The 18,390-nt window shown below is 40.9% G+C and overlaps 1 long non-coding RNA gene across 1 annotated transcript; it reads right to left on the reverse strand.

The window, feature by feature from the left end:
• Nucleotides 1-1,856: 1,856 nt before the first annotated feature.
• Nucleotides 1,857-14,528, reverse strand: LOC310894754. Its single transcript, XR_014580141.1, has 3 exons — nt 10,083-14,528; nt 7,358-7,569; nt 1,857-6,600 (listed from the first exon to the last, which is right to left on the reverse strand). It is a non-coding gene; the product is annotated as an uncharacterized lncRNA (long non-coding RNA).
• Nucleotides 14,529-18,390: the final 3,862 nt, after the last annotated feature.

Raw genomic sequence — 18,390 nt, forward strand, 5'->3', positions numbered from 1 at the left:
TAAGTCTTGTTTGTTGGCATTGTAAACCTCAGTGCCATGATATGGGCTATGAAACCTTGGTGATGGTGCAGCCCCACGGGGGAGTCTGCATCATCTGCGTTGTGTCCGTATAAAAGAAGCTTGCTGAGAGACTAACACAGAGATGTGATAGTTGAGGCATCTGTTTTATGTGAAAGCTTCGATGAGCATCATCCATAAATGGAGAGCAGGTGTCATGGGCTTCTCTATATTAATTTAAAAAAATACACTTTGAATTACTTATTGATCTGTCTGCGTATTTCTGGTATGTTGATGGTTGTCCTTGAGGCAAATTCATACAATTCATACAATGCACCACGTATGGTTAACTAAATTTTAAATCTGGCTCCAGACATGATACAGTTACTGCAAAACAGCATACCTGTGTTTTGGGAAGCCTTTAACAGTTCAAGAAAGAGCTGTCAGTTCTAAGGAATCATGTGGGTAAAGGTTGTGTAAGGAACAAATCTCAGAAGGAACAAATCCCAGCAGAAGAGCCAGGTGAGGTGCTTGCCTGAAGTCTTTCCTTCAGGAAGTACACAGTCTCCCTGCTCTGGCATCAAGTCAGTCTGCAACAGCGGATGACAGTAAAATGACAAGGTATGTAGTTGAAATCTCCTGTGTTACAGCTTCCTAAAAATTAATACCAAGTTAATCTTACACACACATGCTCACAAAAAAGTAAAATATGTAATGAGCTTGAGGTAACACTATTTCTGAGCCCGAAGTTTTCCTAAGCTGTAACTATATTTCTTTGGTATAGATTACACTGTATAGTTAAGGATTTGCTCTACATATACGTAAATATAGTTTCACCTGAATTTAAGGCTAACGTTACATCTGCCATAGACAATTCATGTGACTCTATAGTGACAAGAATAGCAACTGCTACTCATGACAAAAACTAGACTGTATAATGTGCTTTAGGGCTAATTCATCCTCAAGTGTCTTTGACCTGTAGATGTCAATGTAAATTGCTTCTCAAGCAACTGAGAGCATAAACTTGTTTGAATGCAAGAGGACAAAATTATGATAGCTGACTAAAAATGGTGAGCTTCCATATTTTTCAGTATGACTTACATCTCTGGGCCTGTGGAAAATGAGAAACAGTCACCACGTGAGTACCCTGCTCTGTAATACAAAGTGGGAATGTAATACAAGTATTGCAGTACAGTGTCATACTTGTGGAGGGTAATGCAAGTGGAAATATGAAGGGAATACTTGAAGCAGGCAGAGCTGGCTTGTGGAAGTGACCATAACCTGCAGTAATGGGCTGAAATTTGTCTCCAACCTTGCTTCTGAGCTAAGGGACATGGATTAGTGGGTGACAGTGGTAGTAGGGTGATGGTTGGACCAGATGATCTTGGAGATCTTTTCCAACCTTAATGATTCTATGATGCCCTTACAAGAACTGCCACCAATTCCACAAGAATTCCACAAGTGATGTCACTGTAGACCAGTGGACAAAAACAGTGATATAGTTGGGTAGTCACAGGCAATTGTAGGCCAAAACAAAATCATCTTCCTCTAGGCCTTGAACAACTAGCTTAAGAGGATTTGGGAGAGCTGTTGCTTGGTTTTATTCAAAGTCTTTTAAACAAGTCTTTGCAATTTGCTATTCCCTAGCAGGCTAGTGCTTTACATCTGAGGTCGTGGCGACTTATCTATGCAATGCTTTCCTTCCTGGATAAGTAGTCTCTGTGCTCATTAAAAACAGCAGGCATTTTGTGGGGTAGCACCCTGACTGCTAGGAACCCGTTTTAAGGAGGCACTGATATATTCACATCTTTCATATTCGCATAATCATATATTAACTCAGCCACACGGCTAGCCTTTTTGCTATTTATTTAGTTATTTATTTATTTATTTTTAGAATAATGCCACACAGAAATAATGGATTTTCAAATCCAAAGAAAGTGCTGTGTTATTTCTGCTGTGGAGGCCTGTTCTGTATTTTCTTGTACATGTACTGTTCGTCTTACTGCATTTTATCATACTATGGAAGATAAAATCACAGAGCCCTACCATGAATATCCATACATGTTATCCACCTGAGTTATATGGATCTATATATTTTCTTTCCTTTTAATAGCGTTCTCTTAATAACAAAAAGGAGCACTGAAGATAGCCATGGATCTAGGGGAAAAGCTAGGAGAGAGATCATTCCTTGGCCGAGGATTTTGGAGGTGATTTTATAGAACAACAAATCAGGCCTCTACAAACCAAGTATGAGTTGGAAAACACGCTGAAGAAATCTACAATGTCTGTGCTCACGCTCCTAAGTGTGAACCATTAGAGCGTCTGAGGTGACGGACTTAGGAAGTTCTGCATTCGTTATGGCTTCATACCACTTTCTTCCCTGAAATCTGCTTTGGAAGATATCCTCTGCCACGGGACTACTCTCCAGATCTTATATACCTACAACTATTTTCAAATAACATTTTCACACCAATAAATGATTAAATTATAAAACAAATGTAACTTAAATCAATAATAACTTGTAGTGATGAAGAGTCAGAAAAAGCAGCAGCTAAAATGCTGTCTTGCAGCATTAGACTATGTGTGGTCAGAAAATGCTGAAACACTAAGTTTATTCTGTAGTTATGGAAGTAGCTACCTTTCTTCTTTCCCCATTGTGAAAGCACGCTTTGACTTCTGGTGGGGTGCATTGATAGTAAGTGCTAATCAGGATCAGAATTATCCTACATCTAACTTTTTTCAACTAAATGTTCATGGCACCACGTCAGTAATGACTTACTAGCATTTCAAGATTTCTGGAAATTCCTTGGCTCTCATCCTATTGCCACTCCCAAGTTGGAATATATAAGGAAACTTGGCTGAAAATATTAAGAACCTTTGTATTTTGTCTGCGTAGAGAAAAGAATTGCTATAAATTGATTGCTGTTATCTTGGATATTTTAAAGAAGATTAGCAAAATAGATTGATTGTAAGTGGAGTATAATCCTTTAAGGAATAAGACCACTCTTAAAAAAATAAATCATAAGAAAAAAATACCTGTAAACCTACATACACATACATTGTGCTTAATTTTAAGATGAAGTCAAAAGAATGGTAAATAGCTTCACTGGTATGAAGACTTCCAGCACTCATGGCTGATGGTTTGAAAATGAATTGAGAAAGACCCCCCCAAAAAAAAAAAAGTCAGTACAATGTTGATAACGTTTGTTTGGCTCTTAAGGTTTGCATGTGCTGTCATCCATCAAAGAACACAGCTTAGCAGTGGCATTCCGCTGAGGTTGGAGTATACAGTATTACATGACGCTTATTTAGAGATGTATGTGTGCCCTTGCTTTTGTTTTTCTGCAGATATTTGGATATCTGCATTTTGTGTGCGGTGATGTTTTGGAATGTTACCTCTGCAGGTAAGAACCCTAAATAGTATCAAGTCCAACATTTACTATACCAGACAATTAAATATATGGAATATATTAAATATACCATAATATTAAAGATGTGGGATGTTCATGGAAAAATATGTGAAAGAATGTCTTTGAATAAATCTGAGATCTGTTTCTCAAACAACATACTTATCACACGACTAATTTGAAAACTTGCTGAGAGACAGCAAGCACGATTATACGAGCAAACCTGGCTTTGGGATTCTGCCATGTCCTTGGACCTTCCTACACAAAAATGTTAATAACAATCAGACTTGTTCCAAAAACAAGAATAGAGAACAGGAATTACACGTGTTCATTTAGCTTGACCCTGCCAAGAGATGAACTTTTTCTACGACGGCATCGCTGCAATGAGAAGTTACACAGACCTGTAACTTTGAATAATGCTTTTTGGCACTGTTTTCTCTGCCCTCCAGGACTGAAATTTACTCAGCGTTGTGCAACCATGGGCTTGCAGGAGAATTTTGGCTAGGAGGACCCTGACAAAGAGGATGGGAAATATCTGTTGGGAATGGGTGATCTGGTCAACCGGCTGAAGAGGGGCCATAGTACTGCTGCTGCCATCCCCATGGGAGGGAGGAGAGCTGAAGATGCTCTTCTCTTGAGGATGGAGCCAATTCTCCCAAATATATTCAGTCATACAGCAGAGTCCAAAGTAAAATACATCCAGCAAAATATTTGCCATTGTAAATAAAGCTTCGATTTTTTTTCTTTGCACTTAATAGGTTCTGTCCTTTAGATGGTGGGCAGCTAAGGTAACTGTGACTGCATTTTCCTCAAACTTCAGCCACTCGAGGAACTGTTGCTGGTTAGGTTAAGCAGTACAAATCTGCACCGCAGCAGGTGGAGAACACAAAGCACACGCTGGCTCTTGCCAAGGTTCACAGCAGAGACTTGGAGATGATCTTCTCACAATATTTGCTTGCTTGTCAGCAGGGGTGGCTGGTGTTACTAGCGCTGAGAGCAGGCAGCTGGCTCACACACTGCGTTCCTTCTAATATTTAGGGGAAGGAGGTACCGACACCGAAAGAAATAGTCCATGAGGACCTTGGATCGCATTCGTTAAAACTGACTGTGGTAAACTGGGCTTGTTTAGTATCTCTCACGCTGTCCCAATTGCTTTGTAAAAGACGTTGAGACCTGTCAAAACACGACCATAGTTTCTCCCTGTTTTTCTCCCTAGCAGCTGTTGGACACATATGGTCCCTTGGGGATGTAGGGGCTGGTAAAGTTTCCCATGTGATTTGTAGCTTTTCCCCTCTCTTTCCCTACCGTCATCAATCCAGAAAGCAGTAATTTGAAATTGCAAGATTTTGGAATGTGCTTCCAGATCTGATCTCTCTTGGGGGACAGTCTCTCTGGTTGGAAATCCTCTCCTACTTTCCGTGTTGTCAGACGTAAAACAGTGAAACATCCTTGCCCCGTATTTCTCCAGTTACACTGTGGGTGAGCTGTTCATGTCAATTGCTCTTCTGCTAATGAAAGCTTTACAGAGATGCTTGTAAAAAGTCATCTTTATCATGAACAAGCAGTTTGTGCACCAGGAAGCTTTTATTAAACAACATCTCAACAGGGACCCTTGAATCACAGTAAAATCTGTGCAGATGAAGGCACCAACCTCTAATTGCAGTGAATCTAGATGTGAAGGCAGGAAAATTCTACCAGCTGCAGGAAAGCGTTTTCTTGCTGGTCTGCCTCGACAGCTCACTGTTAAGGAAAGGGAGCCAAGCTATCACTTTTAGCACTTCAGCAGGTGATTAACCAGCAGCTGAGTCATCCCTGTCCAGGGCTAGCACATCCAGAACCAGGGGAGGGGTGGATTGCCGGGGAAAGGAAGCACAACAAATCTTCCTCCGCTAATTCATGCCATCTGGGAGTGACAGCCTGTAGGCCTGCAGCTTTATTTGCAAAATATTGTTTACAATTTTTATTACAAAATCCATAGGGAAAAAGACCTAATTATATTTAACAGTTCATCATCATTACACAAACTGTTGTTCTGGAGTCAGCTTCAGAAAACAGGAAGCAATGCTCATAAGATTGGTTTCTTGCCTTTTTTTTTTTTTTCTTCCCAGACTATTGTTGGTAAGAAGTCAAACAATTAGATGGGAAAATTGGAATTGAACCTCATGTCATGCAACTGGAGTCTTTTGGTGTTAGAGGTCTCTTTGGTGAGCCACAGAGGATATGAGCTGTTGCGGAGTCTTGACTCATCAATTTTGTTTGTGGTAACCCAGGCTTAAACAGGAGGGCTCTTGGCCCAAATGTTAATAATTGAAGAGAGGGGAAGCAATCGCAAATGATCATCTGTGAGCAGATGCCGTGTCGTGCCTGCGGCTCACGTGTCCCAGTGCTTGCACAATCACTTTGTTTAAGCGTGAAATTACATAAGGCCAGCCATTAACCCCACAGAAGCTGTTCCCTTTAACCTGCTGGGTTAGCAAATTTGATCAGCTCAGTGAGGGATCCCACACGTGTGGGAACTGGGAGGGCTGAAGGTGAGCCTGTCCCTGGGCAAGGGGAAGAAGGGTTGGGAAAGGGGGCAGGATCTCCGCATTTTGACAACAGGAATCTGTTAGATAACTCAGCCCTCCAATTTAATTCACTTTAGAACAGTTTGTTTCCTTGATCTCAGCTGCCATATTAAACAAAAATTATCACTATTAATTAGTATAAAAAGTTCCATTCCTTCTGGTGCAACCAACAATTTAACACAAAACTCTGTAAGATAAAGGTACACAGTGGATTACTCATTAACCCACAGTGCAGAAAAGCCAAATTCACAGACGATGTAACACTTCAGCACACTTGCTTGCAGTCAAAATATGTCTTGAAAATCGCATTGATCGGTCATTTCCATGGCAAAGGACCATCCGCTGCACTTCCACTCTGACCGCGTGGCCTGGGGTGAATTTCTACCATCAAGGGCTGAGGTGACTGGAGTGGACACACTTGTCTTCTCAAAGGGAAGACTAGCTTTGGATTACCCTCAGGACAAGAAAGTTGGATGAAAAGTAGGCTCCAGGTTCCCAAATCAGCTCAATTTCTGTGAGTGCACGAGTGGAGGCAAGATTTCCCGGATCTCTTCTTCCTTTTTGCCTCCACTTCCCCAGACAGGAGGAGGAGTTGGGAGTTTAGCATGTGGTGCAGGTTCTTGAGGAAGCTAAATGAAGGTGTAAAAGCATCAGGAGTGTGATATTAACAGTTAAACATCAGGATTTGAGGCACATCAAGCATCCAAACATTTCCATACTATGAGCATAGCCTGAGACATAGGCAGAGGGCCCAACACTTAGAGGGAAGAAAATGCCTGAAATCACAGCTTTCCTTTCTGAAAACCTGGTCTGAAACTCGTAGCCTTGGGTCTACAAATACAAGAGTCCTTGGCCTCACTGGGGATGCCACAGGTCTACAAAGAACAGGGCACAGACTGCAGTGCTCCCTGCCCACACGCATCAGCCATAATCAAGGTGCCAGATCTTCTCACTTGCTAACCTGGGAGCTTTAATGCTACAGGTGTGTGTGGACTTCTAGTTGTTATTCAAGAAAGTGAAGTAGCTATGGCCTAGATCTTTTTATATTGGCAATAAAAATCCTCTTCCAGGGGATTTTTTTAAAGATAAAAACATAACTTTATTATTAAATGCTAAAGCAAGATATATTTCTTAAAGTCTGCAAATACTCTCAACTATTCTATTTTTCCATTCTGTCTCCTGTTGCTTGAATTATCCTTATAAATGATACTTAGCTTAATAACATCCAAATAGTTTAAACAGGTCTCAAAGAAGAGGGGAAAATATGCCTCTGGTTTTGAGAACTAAAATGTGATTGCCACAACAGAGAGAAAACCTGCACATGAAGTACGAAGACAGCTTAGAAGTTTGAAAAATGAAGTAAAAAATTACTTAGGATAGGTTTACCTGGGAAATTACCTGTCTTCATTATAGGGTGAGATGGCCTCTTCAGCAGTGCCACTAACTGGCATTCCCCAGATCATTTTTTCAGCACAGCTGGTAAAACATGGTCTGTGTTGAGGAATTTGGAAGTTGTTTTTCTCCCCTAAGTTAATAAAATCTTGGCTGACATATTTTTTTATTTTTTTTTTCTCTTGAGGACTAGGTCTTTGGAGTTCCTGAGGAAGGAGAGTACCAGAGAGTTGCCAACCTGGCTTCTTGGGAATAGAAAGCATTACTTTGGTTTTCTATTGGCATCTTTGCTGAAACAAAATGTACCTTAACTCTGCTGGGTGAGAGTTAATTGGATGTTTTCTTTTAATGTCTGTAGGTGAAGCTGACCATTAGGGATGCTGTTTGCTCTACACCCAGGTAACTTGTTAGGAGCAGGTGACACACCTGCTAATAAGCAGGTTGTCACATTTGCATCGCTCTCAAACAGCTTTCCTTCTGTTTAGCAAAGAGACAACATTTCAAAAGGCTGCTATCATCATGTCTTGGGACATTCTGACGTTCATTTGGAAGAAGAATAACCTCTGAACTCCCTGACACAAGCAACACATTTTCTTACATGTTCCCAGTATTGATAGTCAAAGTGTTTCTTGTCCACCTCACACAGATTAAGCTCCTTCTCCCACCACCCAGCAGGACTCAGCACTGCAGCTCAGTCCTTACTGACTGCTAACAGCTTCCCTCTGATCCGTCAGTGAAAGTAAAGATGATTCACAGGAATGTAAGCTGCTGGCTGTTCTTTAGGATAGATTGCATGAATATGGATGTGCTTTAATAAATTGAGTGCTTTATGATTATGGTGATTGAAATGCCTTTATTGGGATATATTAGGGGGTGATGCAGTAAAAGAAATAGAAGAGAAAATAAAACACAATGAGATAATTTAAAGACAACTAGTTAGTGTTGTTATATTTGTTTGGAAATGTCCAGAACCTTTTAAGAAATTTCTTTTAGAAATTTCTCTTTTCCGGGTTGTTTAACATAAAAAATAACCAAATAGTATCAAAATATGCTTCTAATTTTAAGAGGACCGAATCAAGGTTCCCTTTTAACAAAAACCATGCGACTGATAAAAACAATATTCTTTCAGCTTCAGAAACCAGGAAACAATGGTACAGTCTAAGGAACATGTATAGGAAGAAACATAAAATAACTTGGCAAACAGATGCCCTCACAACCAAACGCTAATATTTAAAGTAAAATTAATTTCTATTTCACTTTGCTAACAAAGCTTTTATTCAGTGGCTGAAGCAGTGACATCTAATAATGGCTCGCCTGATTATTTCACACATTCAGGGAAGACTTATTACCCTACCTAAGAAAATAGTCAGCATACGGTGGTTGATGAAGGTACAAGTGATGTATTGAAATGGAATCAGGCAGTGAAACAAAAGGCTTGTGGATGTCTTACTCAAGAAAAGCAATTGTAAGGGACCTGCCTTCATAATAGGGTATGAAATAGTCTGGTAAACTGTGTTTTATGCTCCAGGAGTGCTGTATGCCCAGAGACAGCAGGACAAATTAATCAATTACTGTAACATAAGCAAGAGAAATATTAAAAAAAGTCTTCTGATCTCTCAAAAAATCCTAATCTTTATGCTGTACTTCAGGGGCTTGAGGTGCAGAGGACACACACACACTTTATTTAGGCATTTTAAGGTCATTTGGTTAAATACTGTGGGAATCAATGTTATCTGCAAGCTGCCTGACAGGCTGTTTCAGGCTAAATCCAAAGCAGGTGGTCAGTAAGGTCTCCTCCAAAGACCCACTGAGAACACAGAGCAGACTGAAGCACACACACATCCCCCAGTAGAGAAAGAGAGATGGGGAGGCAGTTTCTAGGAGGGAAAAAAAAAAAAAAAATCCTTTCTGATGGTGCAAGCATCTCTCGCTGGAGTACTCACACTTTTAATTAAAAAAATGACTAACGTTTGTGGTTCTCACAGAATCACCTAGGTTGGAAGAGACCTCCAAGATCACCGAGTCCAACCTCTGACCTAACACTAACAAGTCCTCCACTAAACCATATCACTAGGCTCAGTCTTTCAGGATGCAGAGAACTGACTTTCTGGCCAGAAATGTCAAAAGCCCCTATTCCACACAGATTTCAAGGGAGCAACTCTGAGTATGCCAAAATATTCATTACCCACAAAAGGGTTTATGTATGTGAATTTAACACGGTGAATGGTTTGCCCTGTTAGGAACCCCCAGAAGTTACTGTGGGAAGAGAAGTGCAAGGATGCTTTCTGGTTTTGCGACAATTTCCTATTCCAGCCTGTTTGAGGATTAAGATTTATCTGTGCTGAAACACAAAGCAGTGAGGCGGGCACGTGAAATAGCTCATGTTGCTTCGGGCTTAGTTTCAGATGACGATTTTGGAGCTCCACGGACTGGTTGTGGAGCACTGTATCAACTTCTGCTTTGAAAACCTGAATTACCAGCTCACAATAATCCCTGCTGTGCTCAGCTGAGCCATCCCCATCACGCCCTCTTTTGGTGGGAAATCTCCCCACTCCAACAGCTCCGCTCCTTCTCCATCAAAAATACTGCATAAAACTGATAGTTTAATAAGTACCGAAGTATACTGCACCAATAAAAGTAAGTTTCTTGGCAAAGCACTTGATCTGGCCCCATCTAGTTTGATGAAAATTGGCTCATTAAATTAAGCCAATTTGCTTACCTAAAGTTTGCTGAATTTGTTCTTGCAATGCCACACGTTGAATGTCCTTTTAAAGGCTTGTATAAGAACATCTGCAAGCCTCCTGCATCAGAAACATCTCAGGAGAAGTATTAATCGCCTACTGAATGGGGAATTCGATTTCTCTTGGGTTTGCACAGAATCTAGCAGTGTGAATACGGACCTGGAGATAAACGAGAGGAAAAACACGCACAAAATGTCATTCACAAGTCAACAGCAATTCTTTACCTAATCAAAGACTGCAAACCAAGACATAGGTGAAGCCATTAACATTTTAAATCATCAGATTCTGTGACTTCAGAGACAACGTCATCAGCTAGTCACTGTCTTACACATGCCAAATTGTTGCGACCTCACCAGCACACTCAGAAACTTCCATTTCTGGACCAGCACAAAACCGGGCAGATCTGTACCCATTTGGGTCAAATTGAGAACTGGTTTTCCCCACTACAAGGACCGTCTGGCTCTTTGTACATGTCCGCAGGTGGCTTTACAGCAGCTTTTTTGGGAGCACAATCCCCTGCGGCTGCCAACTGGAGGAGACTAAGAGAGATAGTGGTGATCTCTGCCAACCCTTGGCTGGCAATTTCTCTACACCACAGAAAACCAAAGCACGTTGTGAACTCTTCTTGTCCCTCAGCAACCCTAAAAGAGCTGAGGTGTTAAAGTATTTATTAACCTAATTGATTCTTGGGGTTTTGAACATTAGAATTTAAAGGGCAGAAACCTGAAAATTGCTTTTAACACATGGGTAGGTGAAACCTACCACTAAGCCTTTCCACTGCTTTTCTGCTCCTCACATACGTAAGTTTCCAGCATTTAATTGCAATGTGATCACGTCCATGGCTAAAAAGACCAGCACACTGTCAAGAAGACTATTTAAAACGCCCAGCTGGAGAGAGTGGGAGCTCTTTGCTCCTTCTAGGTTTTATCTGGTTTTAGCTGCCTGCCACCTCCAGAAGCACAGCCCTTGTGTACTCATGGGTATAGATACCGAAACCCTCCTTTAGCAGGCACAAAATGCCTTGCTTGACCTGGGGTGGTAGCAATGGCCTCAGCATTTGCTCCCTGTCTTTTGCTGCTCACTTGGACACCTTGTATCGTCCCTTCTAGCCCGGGGGCACAAGTGATGCTGCAGCTGCATGGTGAAGTGTCCAGCTGGGCTGAGAAGCAATGGTCCTCCCTTTCTCCCCATTTTTCCTGTGCTGCTTTGTGGCTGCCTACGTTCCCCAGGCTAGTGCCTTGTACCAGTGCTCGTGGTGGGGATGACAACGAGGGACCAGATGGAGGGCAGCAACACGAGACTTGGAGAGGCAGTTACTGAAGGCATCACTAAAAACATGAGCATCACATAACACCCTGCAGAAAAATAAATTTCTTTCCCCTCATCCCCACTTGAGCAGACTCCACGAGCACTCCCCAGGATGGGCAGAACAAAACACTTGCTCCATCAGTCCCAGCGGTGCTGAGCTGAGGCCAGCTCCCAGCCCAGCAGCACCAAAGCGCAGAGCACAACACGAAGCACCAGGGACTTCTGATACTGACACGTTTGGCAGCCACAGGTTCTCACCGTCTACAGAGATAGCTGACGAGCAAACAGGTCCCTAAGGACCTATGTTTTGAGTTTAAGAGCCAAAGCAGTTCTTCCATTTAGGATTGGACTAGCCCAGAATCTTAAATTATCATCTTTTATTTAAGGAATTGCTGAACTTGTCAAGTGGAATACTAAGACACAGCATTTCTTAGGCCATCAGTAAAGTCTGTTTGAATCCTCCAGCCAATAGGAAATTTAGAGCCAAAGTACTGAAGACTGACACTGCAGGATATGGCAAATTCATAGTGCACGCCCTACCTTAGGATCTATCCCTTTATCCCCTCCTTGTTACCTATGCATTGAAGCAAGCACTGAATATTACCAAGATATTCCAGTGCAGCAACTTCATTCAATTCCACTCGACAACAAAATTCAGGAGAAAACACCACAAGCATGACTCCTGTCACCCTAATTCCTGTATGCAACGTTGTCCCCGACCACTTCATCAGTTATGTGCAACTCCAACGCCAAGGACTGCTTAGGGGTCCACACATTTAAAGGCAAGACACGTTTTGAGATTCACGTGTCATAATAAACACTATTGCCAGCAGGATATTTTTTGTGAAAATAATGCAAAATCTATTTTGACAAACAGTTGCAATCTTTTATCATCAAAGAAAATTGCTTAAATTCTTCACTGGCTTATAACTGTTCGCAAGCTAGAGCTGACGTGCCCTATTTCTACTATTTTGTCTAATTTTGTCTTACAAGTGTGAACTGCTTTTAGTATATTTAGTAGTACTTTTTCTATCTTGAGCATAAGCTTTTTTGCCTGTCATTGTACATTTTCTTATTTATTTTGCAATCGCTTTCTATTTTGGAATAACTTTAAAGTGTAAGTATCTTTACTGCTTACGATTTTTAACCCACTGATATAACATGGTATAGTGTTATCTACACAGGCAATACTCATATTTGATAGACCCTAATTCAATTTTGTTGTATGCATGTACAACAAAAATCTGATAACTGACCCACAGAATTCCCTAACTGCAAAGTTTGGAGTACTTTATTATTAGTAGTATTATTAACATCACCCGATATTCATATGCCATTGCTTTGACGGAAAACCAGTTAAAGAAAGGTTTCATTTTCATCCCTTCCAGTAGTAATAAATTTATAAAGAGGGTTGCTTTTTGCTGTTGTTATTGCTTGGTTACTTTATTTCAAATTACTGATCCATAGCATGCATGAAATGGTGTTTTGCAATGTATGAGGGCCATTACTCTTATTTTACAGGACAATGGATGACATTAATATTCCCTGGCACTCAGGGTGGGTATTGTGCCAGGAAAGTGTCACACGAAGCGTTAAAACAAAGTAACAACAACAAGAAAAAAAAAAGCCAAGAATTTAACTGCATCTTTCCAAAAGCAAAGGCTGAATTTAAAAACCTTTGAGAAAAAAAAAAAATCAAAGTATATGGGAGAAGGTGTAAATTAAAAACATTGAGATAAAGAGATAGTCAAAGATGGATACATTTCAGTGCCAATAAGGATGTTAGAAACAAGACATCTTCACTAAAAGGGAATGACAAGTGTAGGTCAGAGAAAAATCTAAAACAGGAGGAGGTGTTCGTGGTACTGTTTACTGTAAAAGGGTAACAACATTTTCCAGGTAAAATACGAATTTGGCATTAACAGAAAGCATTTGTTACTTAGCAGCTTCAAAAGGTGGACCATAGCTCGTATCCACTGATGTAACCAGAGGAAATATGAAATAAGAGGAGGTAAGATACTTTTTGAAACTGAAACTGAAAACTATGTTAGAAAAATAGCAGAGATTGAACAACTACAGATTTTCATTTCAGTTTCAAGTCTGAGTTCTGCCAAGGCACTTAACTATCAGGAAATGTTTGCAGAGCGCATCTGTTTACCGAAGTAAAAAACAGTAAAGCGGTAGCTCAAGGGTACCAGGGCTTTGAAAGAAAGAGCAATGATCGGGAGAACAGTACAAAATCTAATTCACCAGCTATCTTCAAGTTTAAAAGAAACCAACACAACAGTATGAAACAGTAACAGGTTGCGGAATAACTGCAGATAGAGTTGAATAGATTAGGAGTGGAGGTTCAGACAGAATCTGCTCACATTGAATGCTTAGTCCTTGAAACAGGCAGACTGTGAATCCAAATATTATTTTGGAGTTAATAAAGGACCTAGACATGCAAATCTTTCAATTACCTCAGTAAAAGAGAAAAAAACATATATAGCTAAATTTAAAAAAAGCAATTCTAAAAATTAATTTTAAAAGTAGGTGTATAAAAGTACTGTTAAAAATACTGTTTAAAAGTAGCTTCAGTGGCAATGAAGATTTTATTAGCTTTAAAAGCCACCACTAAAAGAAACCTCTCTCCTACTTACAGAAGAGCCATGCCTCTCCAACTTGTCTGATTTTGTTAAATAACATATAATACATTAGTGATTACTCCCACAGACAACATCAGCAGAAAGTGTTTGGACTCAATGATCCTTGTAGGTCCCTTCCAGTTCAGGATGTTCTATTATTAAATAGCCCTCGCATCTCTTTAGAAGAGATTATCCAGGGAAGGAACAATTAATAATAATCAGTCCATTGCCATACTACTTCAGCATTGCGAAGGTTTGGAAATTGGTTGTAGCTCTTGGTCTATAACTCTGGTATTATTTTTACTGCTCCTACAGTGCCACGGCTGCGTAGAGCATTGCTCAGACTAACACGGAACAGCAGGATGCTGCTGAAGGAAACGACAGCCTGCACTAAACACAAGGCACCACCATACAATACAACAAATAAGACTCAAAAGCATTTTTTTATTATTATTATTATTTTATTTTGAGAAAGGGCTACCAGAACTTCTAAGAAATATTGAGATGCTTTCACTAGTTACAATTAACAATTTATATAGATATACGTATATAGGTGTAGACATTCCCATACATAAGCTGGAGTAACCTGTTCTTTTTAATCACCAGAGGTGAGCTATAGGGGCACATTTTGGGGCTGAAGTAAAAGCTAATGTTGTAAGAAATGCTTAGGAAAAAAAAAAAGTTGTATACTACGAAAATGTAATGCTAAGAAAAGAAGTTGTATAACAGATAAGCAGGAAGATATCCCAGCCAGAGCTAACAGAAACTAGCTTGTGACAGAAGACTGGGCAAAAGACAATTAGGGAAGATAAAGCTGCAGAATGAAACCTCCGCAACAAACGGTGCACCTTGTACATAGATGGTGATCATGAAGTTATGGGACAAGTGAGGAAGGAAAGTTATTGATAAAAAGGAAGGAAGTAATAGAGAAATCATGAGATAAAATAGTATTGTACCTGGGGAAAAAAATCCACAAAACTAGTGTAATAGGAGAACAGAGTTCACGGGGCAGAACTTGGCATTAGTGCAAGGCAAGAGGTTGAAATTAGTGAAGGGGATGCTGAAGGGGAGACAGGCAAGGTGTACAGGCATTACAAGGCAGCTGCATTCAGTTTAGTGGCTTGAGTGTTGAAATGGAAGTAAGCGTGACTTAAAGATCACTGTGAACTGCAGTCAGTGAGAAAAGGCTTTGGAGATAGAAAGCATCAAGGTAATTTCTCCCTCTTTCAGGATTCTGTTTAATCAAGATCTGGTAAGTCTTAGTTAAGTACACAATACCATGTATGTAAACTTACTAAAGCTTTATTTTGATAACCCACCACATTAAGTAGGTATAAATGTAGTGTATCCCTTTCGCATTTTTCTACCAAATAGGCTGCAACACAAATTTAGAAAAAAGTTTGCGTGCTTTGCTCTATTACTTTTCACACTCACAGAATTACTCCAGTTGCCTCAAGTTCTCAAAAGAGAATAAATAACCAGCCAATATTATACAGTTTTTGCAAGCTTTTCTCTTACTATGATTGCTTTTTTCATAGCTCCTTTGGAAGACTGCCTTAAAAGACGTAAATACATTTAGCACAAGTTAAGGGCTGCCTACAAAGTCATTAAAGCATAGTAATATTGCACACCAAATTCATCCAATCTCTTCTACACAAGTTTGAGCAAAGCCTCCCTAGATATGCATGCCCTTGGTCACACAGAAGGGTGAAGGGGCCCGGTTTTGTTTAGGGAAGACCACAAACTAGGCTCACAGCTGCAGCACATGTGACCCCACGCCTCGCAAAGCTTCACCTTTTAGATCCAAATTGGTTTTCAGGACTGGAGCTAGATGACGAACACCTCCAGGAGCACAAACTCATACCAACCACGGCAGCAGAAAGCTCTAGGGCCAAACATGTGAGTCTTGTGCTGAAGAATAATGGGAAATACAAGCTGGTAAAACACACAGATGCGAGTCTGGATGTTTACCTGGGCCTGGCAGAGAGCCTGCAGCTGCTGCTGGCTCAGTGCTCAGCTCTGATCAAATGGCCACAGTGGAAAAAATACTCTTTTGAGGACCGGACTCCAAGACTTCTCAGGCTGCACATAAACCCTGATCTCCAGCAGCTGAGACTCCAGCCTCCCTTCTGTTTATACTGTAGAGACAACACCAAGGCTCCCTTCCTCCTGCGTAAATTTTTTTTTTTTTTTTTTTTAATCTCCGTGGGAAGAGGCTAAAAAAGCTAGAAAGAGCCAGTAGTAGGTGTAGTGATTTTGTTTTCATATAGTCTCGGTTGTGCAACAGCACCATCCAGCTGTCAAACAAAAAATGAAACATCCTACCACCACTGTCCAGATTTGGCCCTTGTACTACAAACAAAATTAAGAATTAACGCTGCTAAACGAAACCCACAGGAGGTATTTTCCCTTCTTCTGAGCGAACCGCGTTGGTCTTTCATGATGTGTTCCCAGGTTAGTGCACAGGAACGTGTTCGCTTTAGTGAGACGACGAGCCCAGCCCAGTTTACTTCTGCCCAGTAAGACTGGCAGTCCACAGCTTACCTCAGTGTCTCAGTGAAGTGAGGAATATAAACCCAGATATGAGGAAAAGACTGCTATCTTTGGCTCACAACCAAAGACAGTTAAACACACGACAAAAAAATAATGAAAACAGATCAACCATTTCATACATAAGAGCCTATGTTTTGGCTATTACTCTATCGTCCTTCAGCTTCAGAAGTAGGAGCAGCGACCTCCAGTGAATGGAAGAAAAACACGACTGATTACCTGAATGAAACGCACACGGTCACTGCTTACATTGCCCTCAGATCTTCATTAAAATCAGGTTTGCCCTAACTCCCAGGAGCTTACCATGCGTGTCCACGGATGATCAGACGGTCCAATGTTAGAAAACTGTCCTTGTATTATATATGCCTTAGCCTGCCCTACAATCCCAGTTCTGCACTGCGAAATACTTCCAGCAGGGAATGCATCTCCTCTTCTGGCTTTCTGAAGTCCAGTCCTAGTTCTTTGTAAAGACACAGTATAACAGACACCCTGCACAGCTTTGTAAGTCAATCATCTTCCAAGGGAAAACAAACAGTGGAAACTCTCCAAGCAAATATTAGCAGGAAAAGAAAAAAAGTAAATGCACGAACTAGAAGAGGCATTTCTACAGTCAAAAATCTGAAAGGAAAAACCTAGAATAAACGAGATGGTTTCGAGAGACTTGAGCTCATGCAGAAAAGCATCAGCCCAAAAAAGCATAATCCCAAAGAGGAAATGCTGATTTGTTGCAAAGAATTAAAGCATACAGCAGATTTAAGCATAATCTCCAAACTTGAGTGCAGCAACAGGAAAACAGCAAGCACTAGAATAGCAACTAAAGCCATAGGAGCAAAGAGACCATGCCCAAAGATGCAGCTGAGGTGCCAAATGACGAGCCTGCGCCACGTGGGAGAGAAGGTGCCCTTAGATGAGCACAGCAGCAATGCTGGAAGAGTCCGGAGAGACACAACCCTAAGGAGAAGCGGACAGCCAGCTCCTCCAAAACCGCAGATGAACAGGAAGGTTAACGAGAGGCATGGCCAGTGAGGAAGTACCGCTGTTAAGCTTGACTAATGAAAGCAAGAGATCCTCCTTTCAGGAGAGCACAGGATCCTCATGAAGTAAATCTGTACTAGAAAGCCATTGCAGGACTACATTAGGGCAGAGAAAGAATGGAGCTACTAGAAAAAAGCTGGAACTGGAACATAGGCCAAAATGCCCAAACCAGTAAAAGGAAGAATCGGTGCCAATTCAGAAGAAAAACGTGGTAAATAAGAGGATATTGAACAAATTTAGAAGTGGTGGGCAAGGTAGAGCCTTTGGGTCTGCTCTGAAAGTTTCTCCTCTGCTCCAAACAAAAACCACAACGAACAGCGACAGCAAAGTTTAAATGTTAAGTAGAGAGAAAACATTTCAAAATAAAGAATCTCATGATCTTTATTGAAGGTCTATTTCCCTTGCCAGGAACTCACTAGAAAACTTGTGACATGGTTTGGAGGCTGGACAGCTATGCTCAGAGCACCGTGCACTCAGAAGGCATAGAGTTACACACACTTTCCAGTAACAGAAATGGCACGATCGATCCACTTCAACACTCAGGTGTAAAAGGAGAGCAGCCAGAAAGAAAGAGAGGAAAAGCAGATCTCTATTAGTTACTAGTCAGGTCAAATGACAAGAGGGAAGGTGAAAACAGCATAAAATCCCACTAAGCATAGAAATAGGCCTCCAGTGGAAAGAGATGAGACAAGCCAGACAGAAGGAGAAACAGGAAGCCATGAAGTCTTTCCAAAACAGTCTAAATAGAGACAACACTTTTACACCA

Source organism: Anser anser, assembly GCF_964211835.1.
Source record: "Anser anser genome assembly, chromosome: 2".
Taxonomy (NCBI): Eukaryota; Metazoa; Chordata; class Aves; order Anseriformes; family Anatidae; genus Anser; species Anser anser.